We start from the raw sequence: 18,100 nt of genomic DNA on the forward strand, positions 1-18,100 counted from the left end.
TTTGTCAGCAGATGACCCCACTTACAAAAGCCATCAAGGATTTGCAAGAAGGATACTTCCAGCTTGAAGGATGCATGCATGCCATTACTACTATGGTGACTTCCACAGAACCCAACCTGGCTATGAGCCCCAACCCTTCAGCTGCTTCTTCCAGTTCTCCACCCGCTGCTCCAGCTGCCATGTTATTTCCTCTGCCAAAACCCAGAGTTCCCACTCCTGAGCACTTTTCAGGGGATCGACAAAAGTTCAGGGCCTTCAGGAATGCATGTGAAATTTATTTTGCTCTGCAACCAAGGACTTTCCCACTTTAGATGGTTAGAGTAGGGTTCATTATTTCTCTACTGTCTAATGAACCACAATCCTGAGCTCATAACCTTTTGGAGCAAAAGAGTACAGCACTGAACTCTGTTTCCACATTCTTTGAGGCCATGGCGGTCCTTTACGATGACCCACAGAGGACTGCTACTGCTGAGTCTGCCCTCCTTACCCTTGTACAGGGCCGATGACCTGTGAAAGACTACATTGTGGAGTTCCATATGTGGTCAGGTGATACTGGATGGAATGTCACTGCTTTAAAGTACCAGTTCGATTTAGGCTTAGCTGAGACCCTTTAGGATGAATTGACCAGGATCAAGGCTCCTACCTGCCTTGAGAATCTCATCCAAGTCTACATCCAGTTAGATAGACACCTACAGGAGCGATGCTCCGAACATACCCAGAGCTTCCGGCTCACATGGGTATTGCCAAGGGTCCCAGGTTCATCCATTCCTACCCTGACGCCTCAACCTTCTAGTTTGTCTGATGCGGAACCTATGCAGATCTGTTTACTCCGACCCCCTCTGTCTCCTGAAGAAAAGGAGCACACACGACAGAATAATCTCTATTTGTATTGCGGCTACATGGGCCTTTTTCTGCAAAATTATCCCGTCCGACCAAATAAGCCCTGTCAACCATCCCCTTCTTATCTCCAGTTGTCAAGGGATTTAATCCACTCACATTGTTCTTACTGCCTCATTGCAGGTAGCTGGAAAGGGAGTCAACCTGCGGGCAATCATTGACTCTGGGGCCTGCAGCTGCTTTATAGATATTAATCTTGCAAAAGATTAACCGAGGGAATTTCTATGGATCCCAGAAGGTCTCAGCAATTATGGAATGACCCACAGCTTTGGACAGGAAGGAAGTCCAAAGATTCATAGGCTTCGCTAACTTTTACCGGAAATCTATCAAGGGTTTCTCAACTATCATTTCGCCCGATTACTCAGCTCATTCGCTCACATACGCGCTTTCTTTGGAATCAAAAATCACCATCAGCCTTCAAATAGCTGAAGGCCCTATTTATCTCCCTGTGTTACAACACCCAGACCCAGCACTCCCTTTTGTTCTCAAGGTAGACACCTCCAAAATAGCAACAGGAGCAGTGCTCTCTCCACGTCAGGGCCCAAAGACTTTTCTTCAACCAGTAGCTTTTTGTTCCAAGACACTATGGAAAGTAATTATGACGTGGGTGATAGGGAGCGCCTGGCAATTAAAGTAGCCTTCGAGGAGTGGAGGTACCTGCTGGCGGGCGCTACTCACCCAATCATGATCACAAGACCTTGGAGTAGTTGAGGTCCACTAAATGCCTAAGACTTTGGCAGGCTAGATTGGCCTTGAATTTCTCCAGGTTTAGTTTACATTTGATGTACCGACCAGGATCCAAGAACGGGAACGTGGATGCCCTATCCCTGATATTCCCTGAATTTTCTGAACCTGCTCCCCTGAGCACCTTTCTTTCTGCCCAAAATTGTTTGCTAATTCAGCCTAGTCTGGAATCATCCATCAGGCAGGCTTCCGCATCATGTCCTGAATCTGAACAAGCCTCACTAAAAAAGGATGGATTGCTGTGGCACCAAAATAAGGTCTTTATACCTCTGGAAGCAAGGCCTCGGGTTCTCAAGACATTTTAAGACCACCAGCTAGCCAGACACTTTGGAGCTTGAAAAACTTGAGAGCTCATCAAGCCTGCCTTAAAGGTGGCCTAACCTTAGCTGGGACTGTAGAGCCTATGTCAATTCCTGCACAGTGGTTCTATGCAGCAAGGGCATCAAATCTACAGCCTGGGGGTTATTAGGGCCCCTGCCTATCCTAGTAGATGATCTCCATGGATTTCATTGTTGACCTACCTCCCTCTGAAGGATTCCCTACCATTTTGGTAGTGGTAGATCGACCATATTATTCCCATGATGGGTACTTCCTCTACTACAGAAACTGCCCACATCTTTATTAAAGGGATCATTAGACTCCACGGCTGACCAAGTAACAATGTTTCGGATCGAGGGGTACAGTTTACCTCTAGGTTTTGGAGAGCCCTCTGTAATGCACTGTGAGTTGAACTTTGCCTCTCATCCACCTACCATCCTCAAAGTAACAGACAAACTGAACGCACAAATCAGACCTATTGTTTCTCTGCTTCCTCTCAAGACAACTGGGCATCCCTGCTCCCACTGACAGAATTTGCCTACAACAACTCTTTACATTCAGCAACCAACCAACCTCCATTCTGGGCAAATTACAGATTTCACCCTTCTGCTCTGCCAGAAACAATGTTTGAATCAACAGTGCCCACCGTGCATGACAGGCTTACCTTCATACAAAACAACTACCAAACCCTTCAAATTTGCATACAAAGGGCTCCCAACGGATTAGAAGAGGTTCTTTGACAGTAAACTAAGGGGTAATCCTTCCCTTAAAGTCAGGGATAAGGTGTGGCTGTCAACTGTGAACCTGAAACTACCATGCCTATCGAGGAAGTTGGGGCCAAGATATATTGGTCATTTCCAAATCAAGCGTGAGATAAATCCAGTGGCATTTGAACTGTCCCTGCCTGACTCTTACAGGATCCACCCTGTCTATTACTTTTCTCTTCTCAAGCCAGCCATTCCTGACACATTCCCAGGAAGAATGGAACCATCTCAGTCACCGGTAACTGTTGGAGAAGAAACAGAGTATGACGTGGAGTCAGTTCTGGATTGCAGGAAGGGAGGTAGGCAGATCCTATATCTGATTAAATGAAAGGGGTGTCCACCCAAAGAAAACTCCTGAGAACCCAAAGCCAATATACATGCCCCAAAACATCTCTGTGTTGTGGGCCAAACACCAGGGGAAACTTGCCCAATTGGGCATCCTGGAGGCTGCCCATCGGGGGGGGGGGCACTGTCAGGGCACCAATGACAGGAGAAGGGCTCTGGGACCCAGCATCTCTACCAGCACTTCACATTGGCCTTTATAAGGAAGTCTTCAGTGGTTGACGTTGCTGATTAATCTTGAGCTTGTACCGTGTTCCTGTGATCTTTGTTCCTGAAAGTTCTCTGCTACCGACCAGGCTTTTCCTTGACTATTCTCCTGCCTGTTTCCTGACCTGACCTTGGCTTGTCCACAGATATTCTCTTCTGTTCTCCTGTGTCTGACCTCGGCTTCCCCTCTGACCTTGCCTGCTCTGTTATCATCCTGGCTCCGAACTCTAGCTTGAACTGACTTCCCATTGTCTCAGTAAAACTACAGACCTGCCAGGCTGCCACGTCTCACAGAAGCCACCTGTCTGCAGCCACTACTTAGCACATCAGAAACCCTTCTGAGTTCCTCTTCAAATAACATCACAGACAACCTGTGCTACTTTGAGCCTGACTCCTCCTGTTCTCCCATTCAGAGGAATCTGGAACTTAGCCGCATGGGAAGCCCTCTCTCCACTGACCTCCTGCACAGGTACGTGATATCAGGACAATGAGACATGGGTAGCCAGCTCAGCACAACACAGTATTTTCTTTTCAATGGTTTTTATTGAAAACTTTTTCAGAGTACAAAAGTAAGTAACAAAGACATTAAACAGTGGTACAACAATCCCAATAGTCTACCATAATAGCATAAAATGAAAAAAAAAAAAAAATACACCAAAGACCTTCACAGCATATCATAGGATAGATCACAAAGTGCTCATGACCAAAGGCCTCCATACAATTGGCTGCTCCAGGGCAGCAGCCAGTAGAATACTGCAATTAAGACAGGGAGTAAAATGCAATAAGTAACTAAGGAAAAAAATGAGATGGGGCTGAACGTAGCCCTGTAGCGATTGCTAATGCAGGCTGCAGACAATTAGCCGCACAGCCTTCTGCGAAAGTTCTGTGCCACAATTGTGAAAATTTGTGTGCACCAATGTGCGACCACTAGGAGTACCTTACAAAGACACTTACCAAGAAGGCAAGTAAAAGAGAGAGAAGGAAAGAGAAATAATAGGGGAGGAAATAAGTAGGAGTAAGAGAAAGAAGAATTGTCCTCATCCCCTGCCCCCCCCACCTCAAAGCACCCACCTCCCCATGTTGAGGAAACATGGCCTGGTATGGTTCAGGAGGGGGGCGCTCGCTCCTCCCCTCCCCTTTTCCTGCCAGGCTGCATGCTCGGATAAGGGTCTAGTATGGATTTGGGGGGGGAACCCCACACTATTTTTTTTTCTTTATTTTTTTCAATAGCTGGGTGCCAGCAATTATAACCGCAAGTCATTTTAAAACGGATTTGACTCGTTTTTTTCCTTTAGAAATGTAATTTTTGCTGTAGCATGTTTTATGCATGCTACAGATGCCCCACTTTACAGGCACATTAAGGGAACCCCCCAGGCATTATACTTACAGCGGAGTTCCGGCCATAAAATCGACATAATCGATTTTGTGGCCATCCGCTTGCTTTTCTTCACCTGAAAAGGAAATGGATAGTTAGGATTTTTTTTTTTAACTTACCTTGTTATTGTAGAAAGAAATACTCACCTTTCCTCCACTTCCTCCCTTGGCGGCCGCGGCCCGCGCCGTTACTTCCGGTTTGCAATGATTCCTGGGAGCTGAACGTCATCGCTCCCAGGAATCAATGCGACGGCACCGGCCCCACTCGTCACTTCCAGTGCGACCCGGCATTCCCTGCTAAACAGCTTCTGGGCATGCCCGGAAGCTGTGGAGGAATGCGGCGCCGCACCAGAAGTGACGAGAGGGGCCGGTGTAGGCGCATTCTGGGAGAAGGAGACACGGAAGAGGACGCAGAAGAGGATCGCGCTGGCTTCAGCTGCCCACAACAGAGATGGCAACGCTGGAGAAGAAATTTTAAAAGTGAGTATTTCTTCTTGCAGGTAAGTGCGAACCGGGACAGATCAGAGGCTAGCCATTGTGGAATGTACTAGCCCTAACTGTCCCGGGGGTATGTTCATTGAAATTTTTTTTGTGGCCGGAACTCCGCTTTAAAGAAATGTTTAATTTTTATTGCTGCACTTTAAGCATAAATAAAATCACTGCTCCTGAAAAAGCGATAGTTTAAAAAAAAAAATCATTGATACATTTCCCCAGGGCAGTATCTGAACCCTCCATACCCCTTTTATGGTCAATTACTTGCATATAAGCCTTCAAAATGAGCACTATAGATTTTTCCTGTTTGGCTCCCATTCAATGGGGTTCGCCGTTTGGGTTAGAACATTTCCCCTTTTTGGGAGTTCTGCTGCAAACCGAACAGGGGGGTATTCCGGTCATCCCTAATTGGCAAACTTCAGGAGGGCCTATACATCTGCCTTCTTGAGGAGGGGGATCTTTTGGGTGCTGCAGGATTTCAGTCCATGGCAACGTAGTGTTACTAATGATTTGTCCCACGTAGGTCTGAGCTGATCCCTCACTTTTCTCATAATCATCCTTACCCCATGAGGCAAAATTTTGCATGGAGGTCCCGACTGAGGGTGATTGATGGTTATTTTGTATTTCTTCCATTTGTGAATAATTGCTCCAACAGTTGTCTCCTTCTCACCAAGCTTCTTGCTGATTGGTCTTGCAGCCCATTCCAGCCTTGTGCAGGTCTACAATCTTGTCCCTGAGGTCCTTTGACAGCTCTTTGGTCGTGCCCATGATGGAAGAAAGAGATTCTGTGGACAGGTGTCTTTTATACACATAACGAGTTGTTGTTAGGAGCCCCATCTTAAATTACAGGACTAATCTGTGTACCAACTCAGACTCTCTAGTTCATCATTCTCCATTTTACCTTTCTTATGTTTTTCAGACCAATCTTTCTACTTGATATCTTTACTACAAAATGTTAATCCTTCTACTCTGCTGGAATGTACGCGGATGTAATGTCTTACAATACTCATTCAATTTGATACTGAATGTTATAGTATTTTTTGAACAATGTCATAAGTAAAGAATAAAAAAACAAACCTTTCCATTCCCCAAGCTTAAAAATACGAAGAGTTATTCTAATCTGCATCAGTTAATTCAATCAGACTCTCTCCAAAACCTGCCAACTAAACAGCACTGTCAGCAGATAAACCTTCATGTCAATTGAATGAACCATTCCCATTGGAGACTGACACATGCAGAGAGCAGTGACATATGACTGTCACAGGAAAGGCAGAGGTGTACCTGATCAGCATACACCATCTCCAAGTTTTGTGAGAAGCAAGAAACAGAGAATACCTGGGTGGCAGCAGACAGACTGGAGCAAGGATTTTATTTCCCATTTTGCAACAATTACTCTTACGCTAAAAAGTTCATATTTGGCAGCACTTTCTATGAGCATTGGTGAAGGTTTGTTTGAAGCATTGCAGAGGTTAGTCAAGCATGTACAGATGTGAGCTGGCATGTATAATATGGTAAGACTCCTGCCAGTGAATATAGGTGTCATGGTGACTGACTTGTCCCTGACAGTGACAGTGCAGCTGCCAGCTATCCACTCTGCTTCTGTAGATAAACAGCTAAAATCTACATGTCTGTCCCATTTAGGTCATTGTGCTATGCATACCATGTGTACATGTCTCAGTCTGCCTGACATCTCTGCATCTAATAAATAACTTCACTGCTGAAGGCAAAATCAGTAATAGGCTTCCACAGTGAAGTGAAGGTATAATTTTACAGCTCTGCTAAAATGTGCTATTGAAAAACTGAAGAAACAATACCAATTTAATTTCGATATGGGTTAAAAAATTCTGTGACCAAGGAAAGCTAGGGTGGATGGTATATACAGTACATAGTTAGCTTGGTTGAAAAAAAGACACCGGTCCAATTGGTTCAAACAATAAAAGAGAAAAAAATAATTAAATATAAAAATAAACATTTTTTTTTATAATCCTATATACACAATCCCATACCTACAGTTGATCCAGAGGACAAAAAACCCCAGCGAAGCATGATCCAATTTTCTCCAGCAGGGGAAAAAATTCCTCTCTGATCCCCCAAGAGGCAATTGGATATTCCCTGGGTCAACTTTACCTAGAAAATGTTAGTATCCAGTTATAATATGTACCTTTAGGAAAGAATCCTTTTTAATTATAGCTTTTTTTACTTTGGCCGTGAGCCACATAGGTTTTATCAATGTTAAGTGTTTTTATATATCCAGTATGTGCTTTTTGCATACAGCTTACCGCTTAGATTACCAGGTCCAGCAGAGCATCGTTCCAAGTCAGTACCTCTATGAAATGGACCATAAAATTGCCTTGTAATAGGTTTATACATTTTTGCCCTTTAACCACTTAAGCCCCGGAAGATTTTACCCCCTTCCTGACCAGGGGGTATTTTGCGATTCGGCACTGCGTGACTTTAACGGACAATTGCGCGGTCGTGCGACGCTGTACCTAAACAAATTTGACGTCCTTTTTTTACCACAAACAGAGCTTTCTTTTGGTGGTATTTGATCACCTGTGCGATTTTTTGATCATGCGCTATAAACAAAAAAAGAGCGTCAATTTTGCAAAAATAACAATATTTTTAAAATTTTTTTATATGAAATTCCCCCCCAAAAAAAAGTAAAAATCAAAATTTTTTAAAATTTTCGGCCAATTTGTTTTATGCTACATATGTTTGGTAAAAAAAATCGCAAAAAGCGTATTTTGATTGGTTTGCGCAAAAGTTATCGCGTTTACTAACAAAGGGAAAGATTTTTGTAATTTTTTTTTTTTTAAAGCGTAATGGCGGCGATCTGCGATTTTTTTTTTGCGGTACTGCGACATTGGGGCGGACAGATCGGACCCTTGACTGACATTTGTGACACTTTTGGGGTTACCAGTGACATTTCTACAGTAATCAGTGCTATACATATGCACTGTTACTGTAAAAATACACTGGTTGTGAAGGGGTTAACTTTATTTGGGAGGGAGGGGCTGTGTGTATCCCTAGGGGCGTGCTTTCTACTGTGATTGGCTGTGGCTTGAGCTGTAAGGACACTGATCAACGGATCTACATACTAGATCCGTTTGATCAGTGTCTTTACAGCGAGGAGAATGACAGGTGGCTTGTTTACACAAGCTGCCTGACATTCTCCCTCTCCCCCGCCGATCGCCGAGTGACCGGCGGACATCGGGTCCGCTGGTCACACGCGCGGGGGGGTCCGTGACCACGCGGGAGCGGGAGCGCGCCTCCGGGGGGCGCGCGCTCGCTCCCTAGACCCTCACAAGCTAGTGACGTAGCCCTACGTCACTTTGCCTGTGAGGGGCTGACTGCCGACGTAGATCGGCGTTAGGCAGTCGGCAAGTGGTTCCTGCAATGCCATTACTCCAGTCAATTTCCAGGTAGTAAAATCCCCTATTATTATTACTTTCCAACCCTTGCAGCCCTTTCGATCTGTGCAAGGAGCCGAGTCTCCACCTCCTCATTAACATTGGGTGGCCTATGACAAACTCCAGTGATTACCTTTATAGTACGCACACCCATGTGCAGTTCCACCCAAAATGCTTTAGACTCCTCACACTCCCCATCAACTAGGTCCTCATTCCCAACCACTTTGAGATCACTTCTCACATAGAGACACACACACCGCCACCTTTCCATTTTACCCTGTCCCTCCGAAAGAGAGCATAGCCAGGAATAGTAATAGCCCAGTCATGTGAAGAATGAAGCCAAGATTCAGCAATACTAATTAAATCATAGTTCTCTGCATGCGCCAAAGCTTCCAACTCACCTATATTACTTGGGAGACTTCTGGCATTGGTGAACAAACACGTTAATCCATAGTCACATTTTGCACACGTATTTTGCATATTTTTTTATTTTAGTACAAATAGTACAATTTCCAATGGCCATGTCATTGGAATTGAGGGGGAAGTTTCCTGTGGGTGACTTGTTCCAGTCATAGCTGTGTAAAAGGGCATTGCTTCAATTTGGAGAGATTTCTTCCCACTTCCTCATGTGTATACAGAACAGGAATTGATGGGGAAATCTCCCCAATGGGAGATGATAAAAAAGGGCTTAAAAGTTAACCCTACTCAATCCAAATTGAAAATAATGAAAAAAAAAAATAAAAGATTTTGGCTTTTGATATACTATATATAGTATAGTGTTGCCTGTAGGCCTAGCTCAATATAACTATGCTAGTCTGGCTGTCCTTTGCAACACTCCACAGAAACTACCCTACTGAAACTCACTAATGATTTATTAACTCTCAAATCTAATAGCCATTACTTCATACACACACTGCTAGGTATTTTTGCTGCCTTTCATACTGTTGACTACTCCCGTGTCCTCCAAGACTTTTATAGCTCTCCTACCTATCACAGCATTCTTTCAGTGTTGCCTACAACTCTGTCTCCTCCTCTAAACTTCCTCTTTATACAGTGGTCCCCAAAGACTCTGTCCTCAGACTCCTTTCCTTCTTTATCTGCACTTCCTCCCCTGGTTATTTGATAACCTTCCACGGCTTCCAATACCCTGTCAATGCTGATGACACGCAAATCTATTCATCGTCTTTGCACCTCACCCCTTTAGTCTCCTCTTGTATTGCTAACTTACTAACTGACGTATCAGTTTGGATGTCACACACTCATAGCATAATACTGTGTAGTAACATGTTTAATAAATCCAATGAAGAGCACTCACCTTTTCATAGTTAAAAACGAGCATCCCAATGTAAAAAAGATGCGGCATTTGCCTCAAAGGTAGTGATCGCAATTCAGCTGACAGCCGATAAGCGTGGTGACGTCACGTCTGGTCTTCATTGGTTTTAAAAACCTATTGCTATACATTGTTTGTTGAATTGTTGTATTGGTTTTTTGCACTGTGCTACTCAAAATTAGGGATGATCGAACGGTTCGGGTCAACCATCGGTTCGACCCTAACATTGACTGTTCGAGGTTCGGCCGAATTTAGAACTTTTTGCTGAAAAAGTTCGGAATTCGGCAACCAGAACCGACCAAAATGCAATGGGACAGGAAATGGGCTTTAAAAGCCCATGATTGGACCAGAACCATTAGTAAAAACCAATTGAGGGGGCAGGAGAATGCTAGGAATGTGATTGGAGTGACTAGGGGGTCCAGAGGCCAATCATTAGTGAATACGCCCCCCAGTATATAAGATAGCCCCGCCAAATTCCTAGCATTTTAATACAGGGATGTGGAAGAGAGTGGAAGCAGTTCTGTTACTTCTGCTTCAAAAGTGTCATTTAGCAATTATTAGTGTGAGGAAAGGGATATCTAGTGTAGTTAGGGTGCTATTTTCCACTATAGTTAGCTTAAAAAATCTAGTTTCTGTAGGGAAAGTGTTAAGTGCCAGGGTGACTGTAGTGTAGTGTAGGGAGAACTGACACTGACTGCTATGGCAGGGTGACCAAACCCTTCCATTTCAGGGTGACCGCTATAGAGAAAACATCGTTTCTCTTAGGTGACTTACAGAACAGCGATATGGCTTCTCACCGGTCAGCCTGCTTTTTGCTGCAGGCGTTTATTAGGCTTTTTTGAGGACATGTTTGGAGTCAGGCATGACATCTGAACTTGTGTATAGGGGTATATATACACACACATGTATGTATATATACACCTAAACATATATAGGTGTGAAAAGAGCAGAACACTATGCTTGCGCTAATGAAATAATTAACAGGCATATAGCTCCGCTCCTATCACACCTATATGTGTGTATGTGTATAATACATATAAGTGTGTGTGTATATTAGGGCTGGGGAATATAATCAAAAGATCGATGCATCGGGATTCGACCCTTCGCGATTCTGCATCGATGCGGGCTGCCGGCATAATCGATTATACGAAATGACGTCATCAGCCGCGGCCACGCCCTATCGTGCAGGATCGGCAGCTGATTGGTGGCTTAGTGGCGGGAGCTTAATAAAAAGGCTCCGCCCCTCCCCTTCCGCCTCTTTGACCCGGGCCGAGGCGCAGCAAGACATCCCCCGCGTGTATCGGCATCCCACCTGCGGCCTAGAAGCCAGCCAGCCAGCCATCCAAGCCAGAAGCCGCCAGTCCAGTGAGTCCACACACAGGAGCGAGGAGCCCCAAGTGCGTCCCCATCGCAGCCAGCCAGCGCCGCCAGCCTCACCTCACCTCACCGTAGCCGACAGGCCCTGGAGGCCCAGACGCCACGCCACTGCCAGTGACGCCAGTCGCCCGCCACAGAGCCCAGAGAGCAGCACAGCACCTGTCCTCCTCTGCAATGCAGTGCACAACAACCCACACAGTCACACAGCAGGTATGTCCGAACAAATAATTGTGTAATCATTCATGGGGGTCTCTCGTCTGTATCTCTGGGGGATGTCTGTGATGGGGAGGGGCCTGGGACAGGGAACGGTCGGTCGGGGCCCGGGGGTACTGTTCTGCTGTGGCAGTCTGGCAGCCAGGGGGGTCAGTCAGTGTCAGTGGGGGCCTGGGGGTCTCTGTTGTGTTGTGTGTTTTTTTGTGATCCCATGAAGATTTACTCAAGGTTTAAGCTTTAGTTGATGATTTACTCTGTCAAGGGTTTTCCTTCCTCTAATGGTGGCTTTGGCTTGGCTTCAGTTGGGTTTAATCGTGGTAGAGACAGAGACTGTCTGCAGGACAGGTAACGTTTTTTGTAAAGTAAGTGACATAAAAGTGACATAAGTGAATTGATAAGCTTAAAGCTTATATTTGTAACTCCCCTCTAGCAGCCAATCCATCAACTCACTTGAGTTGACTGGCAGTTGCAGAGGGAAACAAACATCACGGTGAACATGGAAGTTATGCAGCAGTGCACTATTGCCAGGTTCACCCTTGATGTTTGCTACTAGTCAGGAAGTGCTCTGTTTTGTAGAGGACAGGTTATGGCACACCTGGAATTTATTGCAATGCATATTCACATAAAAGGATTTATATATAATGTTTTGTGGGAATTTATGATGACCATTTTCACAAGAATATTAGCTTGGCTGGCTGGCTTCTTCTATCTTGGCTTGCCTTAAAGTACAACTATAGGCCAAACTTTATCCAAAATTCAAAAAGTTTGGCCTTTAGTTGTACTTTAAATGGTGGTAGGCCTGGCTTATATTAATATTTTCTTTTATGAAGCAGTAAACTGCACTACTACAGTTTTTTACTAATTTTACTGTTACTTCTAGTAAAATACTAGTGTTGTTGTCTGTCTCTGCTATGCTGTTTGCATTTTCAGACCTTCCTATATGTTTGCAGTGCAAGTGCACTAAAGTATGCAGGGCTTGCAGGCCATGACAGGGTCCAGGAAAGTGTCCTTTGAAGCAAATGAAAATAAAAAGGATTCTTTTATTTGTGACTGCTTGATTGTTTGTTTTTTTTGATAAAGTTTTGAAAACCATTGGGCAGTGGGCTGGGCATGGGCATTGGGCAGTAATCGTGATGCATCGTGATGCATCGCGGAATCGAATCGTATCGAATCGCGACCCTAATAATCGTAATCGCATCAAATCGTGAGGTAAGTGAAGATGCAGAGCCCTAGTGTATATATACCCCTATACACAAGTTCAGATGTTTTGCCTGCCTCCAAAGACCCCCAAAAAATGCCCAAAAAAACGCCTGCCCCAAAAAAAACGCCCAGGTGTGTTATTGCAGGCGTTTTTTTTTGGGCATTTTTTGGGGTCTTTGGAGTCAGGCGCATGACATCCGAACTTGTGTATAGGGGTATATATACACACACACTTATATGTATTATACACATACACATATATAGGTGTGATAGGAGCGGAGCCATATGCCTGTTAACCACTTGCCGACTGCCTAACGCCGATCTACGTCGGCAGTCAGCCCCTCACAGGCAAAGTGACGTAGGGCTACGTCACTAGCTTGTGAGGGTCTAGGGAGCGAGCGCGCGCCCCCGGAGGCGCGCTCCCGCTCCCGCGTGGTCACGGACCCCCCCCGCGCGTGTGACCGGCGGACCCGATGTCCGCCGGTCACTCGGCGATCGGCGGGGGGAGAGGGAGAATGTCAGGCAGCCTGTGTAAACAAGCTGCCTGTCATTCTCCTTGCTGTTAGGATACTGATCACTCGGATCTAGTATGTAGATCCGTTGATCAGTGTCCATACAGCTCAAGCCCCAGCCAATCACAGTAGAAAGCACGCCCCTAGGGACACACACAGCCCCTCCCTCCCAAATAAAGTTAACCCCTTCACTACCAGTGCATTTTTACAGTAACAGTGCATATATATAGCACTGATTACTGTAGAAATGTCACTGGTAACCCCAAAAGTGTCAAAAATGTCAGTCAAGGGTCCGATCTGTCCGCCCCAATGTCGCAGTACCGCAAAAAAAATCGCAGATCGCCGCCATTACACGTTAAAAAAAAAAAACAACAAAAATGACAGAAATCTTTCCCTTTGTTAGTAAACGCGATAACTTTTGCGCAAACCAATCAAAATACGCTTTTTGCGATTTTTTTTACCAAACATAGGTAGCATAAAACAAATTGGCCGAAAAAGTAAAAAAATTTTGATTTTTAAATTTTTTTTTTGGGGAATTTCATATAAAAAAATGTGAAAAATATTGCTATTTTTGCAAAATTGACGCTCTTTTTTTGTTTATAGCGCGTGATCAAAAAAATCGCACAGGTGATCAAATACCACCAAAAGAAAGCTCTGTTTGTGGGAAAAAAAGGACGCCAAATTCGTTTAGGTACAGCGTCGCACGACCGCGCAATTGTCCGTTAAAATCACGCAGTGCCGAATCGCAAAATACCCCCTGGTCGGAATGGGGGTAAAATCTTCCGGGGCTTAAGTGGTTAATTATTTCATTAGCGCAAGCATAGTGTTCTGCTCTTTTCACACCTATATATGTGTAGGTGTATATATACATACATGTGTGTGTATATATAACCCTATACAGAAGTTCAGATGTTTTGCCTGCCTCCAAAGACCCCAAAAAAATGCCCAAAAAAACACCTGAGCCAAAAAATAAAACGCCCAGGTGTGTTATTGCAGGCATTTTTTTGGGGCATTTTTTTGGGGTCTTTGGAGTCAGGCATGACATCTGAACTTGTGTATAGGGGTATATATACACACACACTTATATGTATTATACACATATATAGGTGTGATAGGAGCGGAGCCATATGCCTGTTAATTATTTCATTAGCGCAAGCATAGTGTTCTACTCTTTTCACACCTATATATGTGTAGGTGTATATATACATACATGTGTGTGTATATATACCCCTATACACAAGTTCAGATGTCATGCCTGACTCCAAAGACCCCAAAAAAATGGCCAAAAAAACGCCTGCAATAACACACCTGGGCGTTTTTTTTTGGCGCAGGTGTTTTTTTGGACATTTTTTTGGGGTCTTTGGAGGCAGGCAAAACATCTGAACTTGTGTATAGGGGTATATATACACACACATGTATGTATATATACACCTACACATATATAGGTGTGAAAAGAGCAGAACACTATGCTTGCGCTAATGAAATAATTAACAGGCATATGGCTCCGCTTCTATCACACCTATATATGTGTATGTGTATAATACATATAAGTGTGTGTATATATACACCTATATACAAGTTCAGATGTCATGCCTGACTCCAAAGACCCCAACAAAATGCCCAAAAAAACCGCCTACAATAACACACTTGGGCGTTTTTTTTTTGGCGCAGGCGTTTTTTTGGGCATTTTTTTGGAGTCTTTGGAGGCAGGCAAAACATCTGAACTTCTGTATAGGGGTATACAGTGGGTACGGAAAGTATTCAGACCCCCTTAAATTTTTCACTCTTTGTTATATTGCAGCCATTTGCTAAAATCATTTAAGTTCATTCTTCTTCCTCATGAATGTACACATAGCACCCCATACTGACAGAAAAACACAGAATTGTTGACATTGTTGCAGATTTATTAAAAAAGAAAAACTGAAATATCACATGGTCCTAAGTATTCAGACCCTTTGCTCAGTATTTAGTAGAAGCCCCCTTTTGATCTAATACAGCCAGGAGTCTTTTTGGGAAAGATGCAACAAGTCTTTCACACCTGGATTTGGGGATCCTCTGCCATTCCTCCTTGCAGATCCTCTCCAGTTCTGTCAGGTTGGATGGTAAACGTTGGTGGACAGCCATTTTTAGGTCTCTCCAGAGATGCTCAATTGGGTTTAAGTCAGGGCTCTGGCTGGGCCATTCAAGAACAGTCACGGAGTTGTTGTGAAGCCACTCCTTTGTTATTTTAGCTGTGTGCTTAGGGTCATTGTCTTGTTGGAAGGTAAACCTTCGGCCCAGTCTGAGGTCCAGAGCACTCTGGAGAAGGTTTTTGTCCAGGATATCCCTGTACTTGGCTGCATTCATCTTTCCCTCGATTGCAACCAGTCGTCCTGTCCCTGCAGCTGAAAAACACCCCCACAGCATGATGCTGCCACCACCATGCTTCACTTTTGGGACTGTATTGGACAGGTGATGAGCAGTACCTGGTTTTCTCCACACATACCGCTTAGAATTAAGGCCAAAAAGTTCTATTTTGGTCTCATCAGACCAGAGAATCTTATTTCTCACCATCTTGGAGTTCTTCAGGTGTTTTTTAGCAAACTCCATGCGGGCTTTCATGTGTCTTACACTGAGGAGAGGCTTCCGTCGGGCCACTCTGCCATAAAGCCCCGACTGGTGGAGGGCTGCAGTGATGGTTGACTTTCTACAACTTTCTCCCATCTCCTGACTGCATCTCTGGAGCTCAGCCAAAGTGATCTTTGGGTTCTTCTTTACCTCTCTCACCAAGGCTCTTCTCCCCCGATAGCTCAGTTTGGCCGGACGGCCAGCTCTAGGAAGGGTTCTGGTCGTCCCAAACGTCTTCCATTTGAGGATTATGGAGGCCACTGTGCTCTTAGGAACCTTAAGTGCAGCAGAAATCTTTTTGTAACCTTGGCCAGATCTGTGCCTTGCCACAATTCTGTCTCTGAGCTCTTCAGGCAGTTCCTTTGACCTCATGATTCTCATTTGCTCTGACATGCATTGTGATCTGGAAGGTCTTATATAGACAGGTGTGTGGCTTTCCTAATCAAGTCCAATCAGTAAAATCAAACACAGCTGGACTCAAATGAAGGTGTAGAACCATCTCAAGGATGATCAGAAGAAATGGAAAGCACCTGAGTTAAATATGAGTGTCACAGCAAAGGGTCTGGATACTTAGGACCATGTGATATTTCAGTTTTTCTTTTTTAATAAATCTGCAACAATGTCAACAATTCTGTGTTTTTCTGTCAGTATGGGGTGCTATGTGTACATTCACGAGGAAGAAGAATGAACTTAAATGATTTTAGCAAATGGCTGCAATATAACAAAGAGTGAAAAATTTAAGGGGGTCTGAATACTTTCCGTACCCACTGTATATACACACACACTTATATGTATATATACACATACACATATATAGGTGTGAAAGGAGAGAAGCCATATGGGTGTTATTTATTTCATTAGCGCAAGTATAGTGTTCTGCTACTTTCACACCTATATATGTGTATGTGTATATATACATACATGTGTGTGTATATATACCCCTATACAGAAGTTCTGATGTCATGCCTGACTCCAAAGACCCCAAAAAAATGCCCAAAAAAACGCCCAGGTGTGTTATTGCAGGCGTTTTTTGGGGGCATTTTTTTGGGGTCTTTGGAGTCAGGCATGACATCTGAACTTGTGTATAGGGGTATATATACACACACACTTATATGTATATATACACATACACATATATAGGTGTGAAAGGAGAGAAGCCATATGGGTGTTATTTATTTCATTAGCGCAAGTATAGTGTTCTGCTACTTTCACACCTATATATGTGTATGTGTATATATACATACATGTGTGTGTATATATACCCCTATACAGAAGTTCTGATGTTGTGCCTGCCTCCAATAACTGTCAAAAAAAGCCCAAAAAAACGCTTGCTACAAAACCGGCAAGGTGTAAAAATAGCCGAGCCATATCCCTGTTCTATAAGTGACCTAATACAAACAAACGTTTTTCTGGTTCTGGACATGCTACAGAGCTGAAGCTTCACAGGTACACTTTTTAGACCCCCAGACACTAAATCCAAAGAGATCTATTTTTTTTTTCAATAATTTTTTCAATAATTGGCTCTCTATCAAAAATTACAATTTTTAAGAACTTTTTTTGTGTGATTTATAGTCCCTGGGGCATGACCCAGAACCCTAGGCACTTTTTAGGGGCATTTTTTTTGGGTTTTAGGGCTTCAAAATGGGGTTTTTTGATTACCGAAGTTCGGGTCCCATTGATTTCAATGGGGTTCTGAAATCCGGGCCGAACTTTCTGAAAGTTCTGGTGTTCTGGTCGAACCGAACTTTTGAAAAGTTTGATCATCCCTACTCAAAATAAGCATGTTGTGGAGTCCCTAATCCCATATATTTTGTTATATATGTATTTGTCACTTATTTAGATAAGCGCTGCACTTATTATGCATCATGCATGCATTATTATTATGCATGTACAGTGAACGGAGTTTTTAATATTCATCTTTTAGACTTGTTTGAACAATAAAAAATCTGTCTTTTATATTTATCTTTGTATTTTTATGGCTGCAACAAAGTCCCAATGGAAATGTTTGATTCTTTTGTTAAATTTCAAGGGACAGAGCAGCCTTGAACACATGAATAATTCACCACATTCTAATACAACCCTGTTGTATTGACTTGTATTGTAGCTTACCTGTCTCCCTTTATATTATAAGGGGTTACACAAACTGCTGGTGCTGAATAAATCCTGTATAACAGTATTAATATTACCTATGCATTTATTTTGCATATCACAAGGGGAAATACAATAATGAAACATGGCTTGTGCAGTTGCTCTGTTTCCTATTGCTACCACATTAACAAATGAGACTTGATTTATAAAGCTTTAACACAAGGA

At 43.6% G+C, this 18,100-nt stretch overlaps 1 protein-coding gene across 10 annotated transcripts in view; it reads left to right on the forward strand.

Moving 5' to 3' along the window:
* The window catches only part of PROM1 (prominin 1), a 295,046-nt gene that overhangs the window by 215,718 nt on the left and 61,228 nt on the right, over positions 1-18,100 (forward strand). The window lies entirely within an intron of this gene.

This window comes from Pelophylax lessonae (assembly GCF_965119305.1).
Source record: "Pelophylax lessonae genome assembly, chromosome: 1".
Classification (NCBI taxonomy): Eukaryota; Metazoa; Chordata; class Amphibia; order Anura; family Ranidae; genus Pelophylax; species Pelophylax lessonae.